The sequence below is a fragment of the Acartia tonsa genome, chromosome 3 (assembly GCF_053477335.1).
Source record: "Acartia tonsa isolate MP-2025a chromosome 3, ASM5347733v1, whole genome shotgun sequence".
NCBI classification, from domain to species: domain Eukaryota; kingdom Metazoa; phylum Arthropoda; class Copepoda; order Calanoida; family Acartiidae; genus Acartia; species Acartia tonsa.
This window is the reverse complement of record NC_137262.1, coordinates 24,625,949-24,639,185: the sequence shown is the minus strand read 5'-3', so window position 1 is coordinate 24,639,185 and position 13,237 is coordinate 24,625,949.

Below are 13,237 nucleotides of genomic sequence, written 5' to 3'. Positions count from 1 at the left end.
CTCTCTACTGTTTATGTGATAGTAATCCATGAGAGGGTTGTGTACTTTATGGTAAGTAAACTAGCGATTTCGTCCCTAGCCTCTAGGGGTTTTCCATACAAGTTCTGAGATTTTTTTATATGAATTTTGCTTATATTTTTGAATACCTTTTATACTTCTTAATTGTTTAGAATTGTAAAAAGTTTAAAAATATCAAAATTTATGAAAAATATTAAATATTTACAAAAAAAAGAAAGTAAAAAAATATTTTTTTTTTGGGGGGGGGATGGGGGTGTCATACGCCTCGACAAAATAGCCTTGATCCACCGCATAGCAGTATCAGCGGTTACATAGATCTTAAGCTTCAGACGGACGGACAGACAGACAGACATTTTTCTACTTTGTATTATAAATAGGCAAAAAATGGAAAATTTTCTTGAATAATTTCTCGTGAGTTAAGTAAAAAGTTAGAACTTTTTCCCACGTCTCTAAATATTTTTTTTTATTATAGTCTTTATAATGATCCAAGCTAGAAATGATTCGTTTTTTCCAAAATCAAATTTTCGAAACATCTTTTATTGAATATAAATTTACAGTAAAAAAAGTAAGCATAAATTTAAAGTAACGATGTTATTGATAACTTTTGCTAGCAAACTCAACTCAATATCAAAATAAAATTTCTTACAGAAATACCCTTCTAAGGGTTTCCTATTTTCATTTCCGAACTCCCTTAAACTCAGTTTAATCTGGAATACTTTGTTGACTTACATACAAATATATTAGTTTGTTTGATATTTAACTAGATGCTGCTATAAGCAACCTATATATATCATATTTTTCTATTTTATTAATGTTATTAAGCTTAATTCTTATAATATTATCTACTTATAGGTATCTAATATTCCAATCGTAATTTTATATTAAACAAGAAAACTAGGCACACGCCTTTCCTTGTGGATAAATGTAATTAATTTTCCCTACACGAGATACACATCCATAGCAGCGCAGATACTCTAACATTGGATTATGGCTGTACGTCCGTCCGTTCAGAACCCGACCACTTTAGTCCCTACGTAGTTTTAAGAATCAAAATCTCTCTAAACAGTGCAATTATTTTTTCAAATGGTTTGCTTTTACTAATAACTATTAAATTTCTCTTTAATTACTGCTTCAAATTACTTTTTACTTTGTGCTTGTTTCATCTAGGGAACGCAAGGGCATTATCCGATTAAGTAATTCCACTGATGGATATTGGGCTAAGTAACATCCAACAGACAACCAACCCTTTAATTGCACGACCTTTGTATAAGAAGTCCTAATTGTGCATGGTAATTAGTTGCGCCTATTTATGGACCAAGGCATCATAAATCTAACTATTTATGTCGCGCACCTGACATAGCAGCACAAGGAAGAATTTTTTAATTAGTTATGACGCAGTGTCGGGCCAAGATTAGAACCTATTTGATTTACTGGTTGAGCTTGTCTACTTAGTACTTATGGTCATTATAGTACTTGTTACATTGATGATGATTATAATAATATTTCTCAAATAACATCAATTTAGAACAATCATCTTATATTCTTGATATTTTATTTATTTAATTTTGAAATATCAATCAGGGTTACTCTGTAATTATGTATGTTTGTCAGTCTGTAAAGCACAGTGGAGAACAAACATAATGCTTTAGACAAGAATTACAACGTCATAAAGACTTCAAACCAAAGCCATTTCTTAAAAATAATAAAACAAGGAGATTGAGCAAATAAATGTTTGTAAAATCTTTCAAACTTAAAAAAACTTATCCTCTTCAATCCAATAAAAAAATGTCTTAAACTTGGTGAAAGGCAGGGAGGGTTTAGTCCCCAAAGTTTTATGATAACGACTTATTCGTTCGCTTAACAACTTTGGGAAATTTGAATAATTTTAATTGGTTGGTTTATTAAATTGAGTGTTCAAACGTTTCAACCACTTATTTTAATCGACAGAATGGCCAATTGTTTATCCCTTTAGGTCCCTGGTGAAAAGTCATGGAATCTTTTTTCTCGTATTCATTCGAATCCGGTGGATAGGAACCGGTTCTCATCCATACGAAAAAACTATGTCTAGCATCGTATTATATCCAGCTTTCTACGAATATAGAAATGTACAATCATAAGATTAAAACTAGTTTTTTTAGCCGGTGACTTCGTCACCTCGGGGCTAAAAAAACTAGTTTTAATCTCATAATTGTACATTCTATATCCGCGGAAAGCCGTTTATAATACGATGCGAGAAATAACTATTAAATAACCCCAAAATTTTTTACAGACTTTTACTTAATTTTCGATGAACTGAAATTAGTTTCCGAATGTGAACACATTTTCCTAGGTGTTTCCCAATCCTATCTCAATATTTGCTACTAGCTAAAAAACCTTCAAACTTCAAAAAAAATCAAAATTTGAATGTATTAACGATTTATACATTTTACATTCAAAGTTTTAATTTTTCAAATTTTGATTTTTTTTTTTGGAAGTTTGAAGGTTTTTTAGCTAGTAGCAAATATTGAGATAGGATTGGGAAACACCTAGGAAAATGTGTTCACATTCGGAAACTAATTTCAGTTCACCTAATTTTGTCTCAATAGGAGTGTAAACAGCAGGGACTTAAGAGATAAGACAAACGCCGATAAATTGATGTTAATCCCCAATGATAATAAACCAAAATTATCCTTTCTGTATAACATTGGTTGAAATGTTGACACTACTAGATTGAACCAACCAGTCAACTAGCCAAAGTAAAGAAAGGCAACGAATGAAGGAAAGTGTTTACACTCGCCATTATAATCTTATAAATTAAATTGTTTTCTAGTGCTTTATATAATGTTTTTACCATTATTTATTCTCTCGTCATTATTATTTTTTCCAACTCAACCAATATTGTTGATTTTACACTACTATACCGATTTAATCCTTCACTCATTCATTATTTATGAAAGCGTGGCTTCTTTATATTTGTTCGTTTAGAAACCATGCAATGTGTCGGTAGTTCGGTTATGCACAAAGATACGTGCAAACGCCAAGAAACTCACATGAATAAAGCGATAATAGAAGGGCAGTTGTCAATTTTAATTTACAAGACTGCAAAGCTAGAGCGACAGCTAGGTTGCGTAAAAAGGCATGGATTGTTTATTTCCATTTTTCTACCAATATAAAAATGTACAGTCGTAAGATTAATACCAGTATTTTTTGCCCGTGCCTTCTCCATTTCGGGTTTTAATCTTATAAAATGACATTTTTATATCCGCGGAAAGCTGTTTATAATACGATTCGATAAATAACTGTTATATAATTTTGTTTAACAAAGTTGCGGTTGCCGAGCCCTGATTATACTAAAACAAAAATTATAAGCACAGCATTTTATTTGTTACTTTGATTTTTCTTAAATCTTGTTATCATAAATATGGAAAGTTTTATGAAATGTGAAACAATATTTGTTTTATCTATCACTATTTTTCACCCATTTTTGTTCATTTTGCAATAAATTATTTAGTTGAAAACGTCATCCCTTATTTATTTTGACAGCAATATTGTTTATTTAAATTCATTATTTTTTAATATGATGTACTTATAACATATAGAGTTTTTAAATGAATCAACTGTAATCATCCAATTCTTTAAACTTCAAATGTTTAGCGACAGCGATTTACAAAAAGTGGCATCTAAAATAGCCTGTCTGAATTTTTGTTTATTTTATAAATTCTTTTCATCACTTAATTATTTTGTTTTATAACAGAAACAAAAGATGTATAAAGCACGTCTTTAAATGGTAATAAGATTTAAAGACGCTTTATCGTAGTTAGTCTGGTACAAGATTTCATAATGATCACTGCACCACGTCTAGATCTTTATTTAAACTGGACGAAAATTATATTTTAGCCCTGGTCGTTGTTGGCACTTCAAATTTCCCACGGGGGAAGGGTGGGGGGATCACTCAATATTATGTTTTGATCAGGGTTACAGGGATATGGTAATGGAACAATATTTTATTAGAATTTTTGACAATAAGGAAATATACAATTATATAAATATGAACTGTGGCATGCACAGCGATTCACCATAGAGGCGTGAAACAAGTTTTAGGAGGTTTTTGACACCCCACCCCCCTCATTTGCACGATACCAACTATGCCATGTGAGATGTTAAAATTTAGAGAAGAAGGAATGCCTCAGTCCACAGACAGGCGCATAATTACGACTTGCATTGGACCAGTTTTTTTTAGGGGAGGGTCAGGGATGTTTTCACCCGGTGTGTTTGGTCATAATATTGGTCTTGGTTGACATATTAGCGATGTAATCATATTCTAATGACATTTTAACAACATCTTTATCTTAACAAACTTATATTATAGTAACTGAATGTTCGTCTGTATATAGCTTAAATCTTGCTTACCGCTGGACCGTTATGGTTCTCTTTCTTATGTGTATAAGGAAAGTTCACCTCCAATTCCAAAGAGAAATAACCGATAGAAAAAATCCCTTCCTCCCTAATTTACTATGGAGGGTTAACCTTACCTAATTCCCCTTCCTAGAGGCGCAGCCGCCAGTAACTAATGCAGGGAAAAGGTACATGATGATTCGTAAGGTGATGTAATTCAATTTGAATTTTTTAAAAATGTGCAGTCAATTTATTGGTCTTTACATTCCTGGTTCTGATATTATATATATTACTATTGTCTTGTATTGGAGTTAAAATTAAGTTGGTAAGCAGTTTGGATTAATATCTTAATATACTTTTTGTTTCATTTATATATTTATCTTAGATTGTTTTTATATTAATTTTGGAATAATTATAAATAATACTGTTATAAAGAACTTCTAATTATTATCCTTTGAACCAAAAGCAAGACTTGTAGACAGTTTGCTTTAACCCCTGTTTACATTGTCTAAAAATCAAAGTTTAAAATCAATAAAGCATTTCTACCATAGATATTCTTTATGTATCAAAGATTAGTTTAAATTAAAAAAAAACAATAGTAAGGAAATGATTTCTAATTCCTAGTTAGCAATAAGCAACTAGGACATTTCACATTTTTAAGCATGAAATGTGGTTTCATTTAAGAATGTATATAACAAGAATCAAATTATATAGAAAATTATAAGTTTTAAAATTTAAATACAATTTAGTTTTCCCTCAAAGTGCCTTGTTGAGCCCCTAATCGAAGGAATTCTGGGCTCAAAAAAAATGTGAGAAAAATTGAAAATGACAGTATCCTTTGCTTTAAAAAACGATTGCCAGTAAGTTTAATATTTATTCGCAATTTATGGTAGGTTAGCTGTATAATTCAGGGATAGTAAAATCAAATAATATAGCTACAAGATTATATAATTCTCTAAAATGTCCCAAAATACGTAAAAGAAAAAGACGTACATGCGAAAACGCTATAATATTAAAATGCTATGACTCTTGATTCTTGCACTGTTTGTTTATTCAACACTGTGATGTTCCTAACAAGCTACATCTACAAGACATCATTTCTCAGATAAGTTTAGCATTCAGATTAAAGAATGACCTAAGTTTGACAGAATTTAAAAATGATAGGCTAATATTGTTCTGGATTGAACAAAAAGATAAGGCTATTAATTATCTCTTTGATTTACTTCCTCCTTTAAATGACTTGTATGAAATGCCTTTAAATATTAGTCATGATGCTTTCCTTGAAGTTTTGTTAAATTGTGTTAAAAATTCTATAATAAGCTTTCAATCAAACTTTCTTAAGAGCAGTAGAAAAATACAAAAAGATTTGTCAAAGTCATTAAACGCATTGAAGTGTGGAAATGTCACAGATAAAACTGTACTTAATAAAATCATTGATATTGAAAACAGTCTGAGTAAAATGGAAGATGAAGAAAATTATCGTAGGTTAGAGACTTCTGGGTATTTCCACATTTTAAATGCAGAAAAGGCCTCAAAAACATTTAGTAGTTTGCTAAAAAATTCAAAAAAAGCTGACTCTATCTCACAAATTAAGAATGACTTAGGTGAATCTTTTACATGTGAGAATGAAAGGAATGAGTTTTTAACAAACCACTTTAAAAATAAATTTGGCACAGCCTTTATTTCCAATTCTTCTCTCTTTGATTTTTTGGGCAATAATGTAAATCACCCAAAAATATTAGAACATAAATTAAATAACACAGATAGAGAAAAATTAGAGGCAGACATTTCTATTAATGAATTAAAAGAGTCACTTTGTTCAGCTAATTTAAATTCTAGTGTAGGACCAGATGGTATTCCTTATAGAATGTTGGTTAAGTTTTGGGACATTTTAAGCTTACCTTTACTGAGAGGCTTTAAAGAAATGATTAATAAAAAACAGTTAAGAGGCATGCTAAGATGTGGTAAAATTAGACTTATAGCCAAAAAAAATTCTGACCTTTCAAAAATTAAATCTTGGAGAACAATTTTTTGTTTGTCTACTGTGTACAAAATTTTCTCTGGGGTTATTGACAATAGGTTAAAAAAAGTAATTGATAAAATAAATATCAGATCTCAAAAAGCCTATTCTTCTAAATACACTATTCAGGAAAATTTGATTCAAATTTATGAACTAATTTCTAAAACTTTAGCTTCCAACTCGTCTCTAGCAATTGCTTTAATTGACTTTCACTCAGCCTTTGACTGTATTGGACATGGATATTTAAGAGATGTATTGGAATTTATGAATTTTGGCCCAAATATGATAAATATGATTTTAATTTGCATGAATGATAGATTTGCCCACATTCTGACCGATACTGGAATAACACCTAACTTTCCCATGAAAGTTGGTTATATGCAAGGTGATAGGCCAAGTCCTAACATTTTTAAAATTGCCCTAACCCCTTTATTACTTATTATATCAATTAACAATGAAATTGTAATACCAAGAGCTATACCTTTTAAATTGACAGACACAGATACACAGCCAGACCCTGAATCAGCATTTGCCGATGATTGTAATGTTGCATTTACTCCAACTGCCATTGCTTTACAAACTATTTTTCAAATTCTTACCTACTTTGCACAAGTCTCTAATTTAAGAACTAATGTAAACAAAACCAAAATTTGTATTATAGGAAGGAAGCCATCAAATGATTTTTTTCTGGAATTGGATTTAATTGGTATTGAATTGGTTGATGATTTTGATATTTTAGGTTTACATTTTGATTCAAAACTGTCTAATATGCAAAATAATTGGAACAAAATTGTCGCTAAAATGTCAAAAGTTAGAAATTTTTGGGCACTTTTCTACCTTACTACACCTGGAAAAATTGCAATTATAAAGGGATTCATGTTACCTTTACTGAATTATGTAGGGGCAGTTGTCTTTCCATCTGAAGATATAATTTTGCAAATTGAAAATCTCATTATTTCCTTCTTATGTCAAAGTAGACCAATTGCAAAATCTAAAATCTTTTCAAGTGTTGAAAATGGAGGTTTAGGAATACCAAAAGTAATAGATTTTTTACGCTCTTTAGATATTTTAATGTATAAAAAATCCTTATCTATAGTAGATACTTGGGCTTTAGAAATAAAAAATACTAGATGTCAAGCAAATGATCCATTTTATTTCAATGAAAATTTAGATAAGAATATTAATCCTATTTTATCTAGAATTATTGAATCATATATAATATTTTCAAATTCATTTTGGCTAAACCATGATAACATAAAAGATATGAGAATTTTTAAAAATAATTTCTTTTGTAATAGTGAAAAACAAATTGTAAGCAGGGCAATTTTTACAGAAACAACATGGGTACGCTATGAAAATGATATTAAGTCAATTTGTTTTGGAGACCTGTTAAATATTGATAATATATGTCTAGATTATAGAAACTTTAACATCAAATCAAAGGTCAACTTCAATTACATGGAATTTTTGAGACTTCGAGGATTTGTTCAGCACAATATTGCTTTATATAGGTGTAAACTTTCAAAACCCCAAACTAAAATCAGTTCACTTTTTTTAAAGCCAAAAGTAAAGTCAAAACATTTTCGTTACTTCTTATCAAATGATGATCAGAGGATAGAAAAGTGTAAGTCTTACTTAAATAGGTATAACTGGGCGAAAATAAGAGAATTTGATATAGAGAGAGAGCGTAAATGGCAAAAAGTATGGACTTTTTCCTTCTTACCAATAAATATCCGAGAATTCGCATTTAGATCCATAAACAATTATAACTATTTTAACGCTAATATCTCAAATTTTAGGCTAGAATCTCCAGAATGTACACTTTGTAAGCTGGACCGGAATCTACCCGCACCGAGAGAAACAACACAACACTTTTTTCTGGACTGTCCCGTCACCACAAACTTTACAACAAACTACTTCACAGAATTTCTACAGAATATGGAATTTAATTTCGACTCAAGCTGGCTGTTAGTAGGAGTCCCAAAAACGCTCACCAGTAATATTATTAATGTAGTTAATATTGAAATTACACTTGTGTTATTTTTTATCTTTCAGTCAAGACTGAAAAAAAAGCTCCCATTAAATTCAAATCTACTTGAATTTATTTCCTTTCAAAGAAAATTTTTGTTTAAAAACAAAAATTATAGATTAGGATATGAAAAATTAACAACATTTCAATTTGACCCGGGATAAATGTCATGTTTCGAGTATAGAAAGAAAACTACCTGCAAATGAGGGCATTTTTAAAAAGTGTTTGTTTATTTAAATTCGTATGTAATATATATATACTATACTCTACACTTACACAACAAACACACCAAATCTTTAGACACACTTAAGTATTTCACCTCAACTTCATCTCACCTGTAAAATCTACAGGTGGGTATTGATAAATAAAGTGTAGTAAAAAAAAGAATGATCCCAAGGATAATTATTTCTTGTGATTCTTAACTTTAACCATATGAATTTAAGCCTGTTTTTCATATGGTGACGTTTAGACCTTCAAGAAAAATTACCTCATCCAATAGAGGGTCAGTATACAACCTTAACAATAATCTTGAGGTGGAGCTTTTGGTGATCTGCCCATTAAAGCATTCTGCAGTTTTCATTTAACAGGCCACACTTATTTATCCCTCCTTAACAATTTTAAGTTCAGCTGTGTATCCATTATACACATTTTTATATTAAGGATTAGTACCTATTGACCTATTATTTTTATCATGAATATTATATTTTACTTCTCGATGACGATTATTTTTCTTTCTGGAACTTACTGAAGTTTTATTTTTTTGTATAAATTGGACATATTTTGAGAAGATATTATGTTGAATTAGTATTGACCTAATTTAAATGTACACTTTTTATGTTAAACGGCAAAATTTCCTTCTTTGTATTGCTTACTTCTGCTTCACAATGAACTTACACTTTTTATAAGAGAATATCTTGGATTAGTCCTTATTTAATATTGTTATAATAACTCCTATAATTCATATGTTAACTTTCTATGTATATAGTTAAGACAAATAAAGAATCAAATAATAATAATAAGTTTATTCAAATGCATATTTAGTCATTTATACTTTCATGTATTAGTAATTTTATTGTTCTTCTGTATGTTAATTAAAACTAGTTAATGATAAACATAAAATCATTTAAACACATTGAAATGATAATAAAGACAGACAATTATTTGGGATTATTTAAATTTTAAACTTCAAAACTGATTATTTTTTATGTAATATATATATAAATGTTTACCAGTATAGTTTCTAAACCGATAAATTTCCTTTGAATTAGAGCCGGTTCTGAGCCATACTGAAAAATTCCACGAACAATAAAATATAAAAACCCATAAGAATTATATCAGTTTTGTTGGCCCGGGGCCAACGAAAAGAGAATTAATATTCTAATTTTTCATTTTATTATCCACGGATAGCTGTCTATAATACGATGCAATAAACAGCAATTCTTTCTGTTGGCATACATTGCTACCAACCGATAAAGATTAGAAATATAAAGATTTCGATAACTACTGAATTAATTAAGTTCTCTAAATGGAATGGTCGTTTTAGGCTATTTAATTGTTAGGTTGAAGTCTGCCTTTCCTTCCCTCTTCAAATACAGAGCTTCTAAAAGCAGCCGTTAGTACCTTAGAAAAGAAAGGTCTGACTCTGACGTCTGCGGATTTATTTATGTTTTGTCCGCGGATAAGAAACCTTCCCTCCGCCACCCCCCCCCCCCTAAAGTTGTGATCAAGTAACGATAAAAAACCAAAGATTTAAGAATTGTATGGAAGTTTATTTATCAAAAGATAAGTAAAAAACGTATTACATATATCTTTTTATTGTTAATGTCATGTAATGTTATTCTTAATCATGATTATTATTGATAAGATCCAAAACAAGGAATTAATTAATAAAAACACCTCTAGATACATGAAAATAATTTCTTTGTTAATTATAATATTTTTATATCAATTTATGTCTTTTAAATACCATAATAACATTTTCTCGTATGCATTCGAATCCGGTGGATAGGAACCGGCTCTCATCCATACGAAAAAACTATGTTTAGCATCGTATTATATCCAGCTTTCTACGAATATAAAAATGTACAATCATAAGATTAAAACCAGTTTTTTAGCCGGTGCCTTCGGCACCACGGGGCTAAAAAAACTAGTTTTAATCTCATAATTGTACATTCTATATCCGCGGAAAGCCGTTTATAATACGATGCGAGAAATAACTATTATTATGTTTTGAATAAATATTTTTTATAAGGATGACTATCTTTGAAAATGAAGCCCAATCTCTTGTTCGTTGAAATGATTTATTCTTACAGAAAAAAATCATACATGATAAAATTAGTAAAATACGAACTAAAAAAATTAATAAATTAGATATGTGTTAGTAGGTTAAGGGTTAGCTGTTATACATATAAAATATTAATAACTAGCATAATAAACTAAATACACAATTAAATTGATAATGTTTAAATTGGTTTGGTGTTTGAGTTTAGTTTGTTAGAGTTGGTTGGTTTGTTTGATAGCAAGCATTTTGGGCAGGAGTAGATTATGGAGGTGGAGGGTCCCAGTTTCAGTTTACTGGGCTCTTTTGGGGACTTACAAAATTGAGGAAAAGTCAAAATTGTAAGGTAGTCTTATAATAAAAAGACTACAAGAGTTCTTGCCAGGATTTGAAAGTATCACTGTAATAAGCGAACCCGCCCCTAGGCTTTTGCGGGTGAAAATACCCCATAAAATATGGGGGAATCTGCACAAGAATAAAGGAAAAATATTTTCCCTTTCACACACACTAAAATAGATCTAATAAAAGCACACAAAGGATTTCTAGCGGGTTTATAGATGTTGTAGGCACGTAGGTGTAGTTGAAGTTATGAGGAGGGGTTGTTGACAGAAGTTTGGAGGGGAGAGAGGTGGTGAGACTGTTGGTGAGGAGGAGGGGGGGGGAGGTAGGTCATCTGGCGGGCGTCTAAGTTAAGCGTCATGGGGTTAAGTTACCAAACAATGTTTCCAAGAAAGGAAACAAAGGAAATCTAAAGATTTGAATAAAAGCTTGAGATGATGTAGCAGGAAAAAAAGCAGGCAGTCAGAAAACTGTTTCTTCTTTTGGTGGCAGAAATCATCTGTGTCCGATTACCGTGGATTCCTGATAGGTGCTTTGAAGATAGTGCCCAATCTCTTGTAAGTTTATATCGATTTCCCAATATCTAGTGGCGCATCTACTTATTAACTGATTTATCTTTTTCTTTATTTCTTACACATTTCAATGATCTTACCTTCTCTGTTATTTTTTAAGATTGTTAAATGTGACATTTTAATCTACATGTGCTTTTTTATCTAAAACTTATAATCCATAGGAATATGAAAAAAGAAAAATGAATTTTTAATTTATTGACAAAAAAGGCAAAGCTGCCACCTTTAATAATTTGATTAAAACGAGGATAATTTTTTAACGATTAATCTGTAAATTTAAAAGACGATTTTCTGATTCTAACTATCATCTAGCTATGTTAAGGTACTTACCACGGAATAGAAAACTAATTTCCCGGAAAAGTCGTCACTCTTACCTTGTAAATATATAGTTGCTACGCTACTATAATATACGTGTCTGTAATTAACTAAATCGTGGTTATTTGTAAAAAAGAAGCAAATTTGTCGGTAAAAAAGTCGTTTCATCAAAGACATTAATTTATAAATTATCCTGTCAAATATGTAATTAACATACACGCTTTAAATATTTCTAAGGAAAATAATTTACTGCTCTGAAGACTTGGAGCAAAGCAACTCTAAAAAAACTTTTTTGCTAGGGTATGTACGTGCGTTTGAAAGTTTCCCTACATAGCGTAAATGTTACATCGACAATAATTGATACGATATTAAAAGAAGGTGATAAAAACTAACACCTAAACATCAATTAAATAATTTAATTTTAGGTTAGATAGGGCTTCATCTAATGAGTGTGTATTCACAGGGATCTAAAGGGATAAGACAATGGCCGATAAATTGTTGTAGATCCTCACTGATGATACACAAAATTACCCCTTCTGTAGATTAAAATTAGAGATTGAACAATCAACCAAGCAAAATTCACTAAAGGCTCCAAAATTCTTAGGCCAACGAATTAGAAAACGTTATCATAAAACTCTCTCTCTGGTTTGTTTTGCATATTTTTTTCAGTCGTATGCCTCCTACCATGTACTATCCTTGTTGTTTCAAACAAGGATGACAACATCAAAACAAGAAAACTAAATCATAAATTTATAACAAGTAATTATCATTTTATGAATTTAGTTGACGTTTGAAGAAAAATAGGATCTGTTGGACCAGGGACGTCCAAGCTTTTTATTTAAGGGTCTCTAATGTTTAAGGGTAATATATGTATTTTCAAAAAAAATTTGAGAGCAATAAAATCAGAGGTTTCAAAGTTTGGTTGGGGTAAATAAACACCTTTATATTCTCCCTTGGACGTCTAGGTTTCGTACATTTTACAGTTATAGAGTAGCTGCGTAAGAAAAATCAGCCAAGCACGTCAAAACTCTGAAATGGAAAAAGACAACAACTAAAATATGGTTTCCACCCAAGAATAAACTAACTGACAACAAATTATTTTGTCGTCAAGATAATGCAAGATAAAGCGAAAACAGGAGGATATGTGTGTAAAAAGGTTGGAAAATAGTTATTGGTGCTTTTCTTCAAAGTCCCTGGTGAGCACAAAAACCCACCTCTTATTTTTTAAAAATCTAATTCAAAATAAGAGGGGGGGGGGGGGGTAGTTTTCTTTATCCCTAACACCTGCGGGACTA